The 1,797-nt window shown below is 25.1% G+C and overlaps 1 non-coding gene across 1 annotated transcript; it reads left to right on the top strand.

Annotated features, from left to right (window-relative positions):
* The first annotated feature begins 1,342 nt into the window (after positions 1–1,342).
* On the top strand, positions 1,343–1,414 carry Trnad-guc (transfer RNA aspartic acid (anticodon GUC)). Its single transcript has one exon. It is a non-coding gene; the product is annotated as a tRNA-Asp (tRNA).
* Positions 1,415–1,797: the final 383 nt, after the last annotated feature.

Consider the following 1,797-nt stretch of genomic DNA (forward strand, 5'->3'; position numbering starts at 1 on the left):
ACAAAAGCATGCTACTATTTAATTTGTGGACTGCTCAAATCAATTAAATCAATTGATTTCGTAAAACAAAAAAGTAACATTTTCAATCCTTCCAAAAAGACGATGGGTATGATTCAATCTTCATATGTGTGCAAAAAATTTGGTGCGGATGATATCGATCTGTATTCACGCAATGAAATTAAATTGCAATTAAATTCTAGTCATTAACTCGTAACTAATCAAATTCGAAAATCTTTTTCAATATGTTTGGTTTAAAACGCATCTCAGCTAAAAATGCATTTTAACAAGTTTCAATATCCTACAGATTTCTGTTACTTTAAAAGAGAATGGACTCTGTTAAAATGTAATATAATATTCGTGGAGCGTGGGCATTTATGCAATGTGTAATATGATCGTGTGGCATCTTCGTTTCAAACATTTCTATGAGAAATACTATTATTGTACTAATTATAAATCGTGATTTCCACTATCTTTATTATTAGCTACTTACGTAATACTTCGATATGTAAAAATATACAAAATAAGAATGTGAAGGCTTGTATATTCATTTATTTATAAATTATTATAATATTTTTATTTAATTATTCAATTATTGTAATTTTTATTGATTATTTATTAATAAAAATTGTTACACTGTTATAATGAAATTTAATATTAATAATTTTCATATACATAAACTTAAAAAAAATGTAAATTATTCAACTATTGCTTATTGAAAGCAGTTTATTAAAGGAAACAACTAAAATGGACTTTAAATTTGAAAATAATGGATTTATTTAATTAAAAGAAATATTAACCCATAAATCATTGACTGATAAATTATGAAAAGAGGGCAATGTATACTAAAATAAATTTTTTTAAGGAACGATAGTGGAAGGAAAAGGTTGGTCAAAAATCATGAATTTTTCAAAAATTCTTTTCGTACCATTTGGCAGATACAATAAAACGATGTAATTTTTGTTGAAAATATTTTTATAGATCTTTCATTATTATTGAAACATTTTACAAAAAGAAAATTTCAAATATTTTCAAGGAATAATTTTACCTCTTAAAACCGAATTGTGATACAAAAAATATAGAATTGTATTACTGGTGACATACTTCAATGATACCCAAAGTTCCAGAATTTTTTGAATTTCTGGGTTGTCTATTATTTCTTATTAACAAGCAAATCAAATAAAATCAGAATTGTCACTTCTGTACTTACGAAACAACATTGTGAGAATATAAAAAAAACTATTATTATATATTATTTTATATTGTCTACATAAGCAAAAGAAAATATTGTAATTATATTTGATATGTCTTTTTTATTAAAAATGATTTAATGAAAGTGTATCCATCCTCGGTAGTATAGTGGTTAGTATCCCCGCCTGTCACGCGGGAGACCGGGGTTCGATTCCCCGCCGGGGAGAAGGGTTATTTTTTTCATTATTCCTTTTTTATTTTCATATTTACTTTTTGTTAATATCATATTTTGTGTTCACTTCTATTTTTTCTTTTTTTTTTTTTAAATAAGCACATGTGCTTTATAGTACTTTAAATTAAGCTAAATTCACACTAGTCGTAAGAATGTGTATATATATATAGCTATGTTATACGTATGCATAGTGTAAGATGCGTAAATAAGTTGGGTGTCATAGGTTGCTTGATGTGTACACGTGTGGATATGCTGTTAAATATGATGAATCATGTGTGGATGAACACTTAATACATTTATAAATATATAATCTCAAACTAATATATATATATATATATATATATATATATATATATATATATAAGCTAAAATTACAC

This window comes from Vespula vulgaris, chromosome 16 (genome assembly GCF_905475345.1).
Source record: "Vespula vulgaris chromosome 16, iyVesVulg1.1, whole genome shotgun sequence".
Lineage (NCBI taxonomy): Eukaryota > Metazoa > Arthropoda > Insecta > Hymenoptera > Vespidae > Vespula > Vespula vulgaris.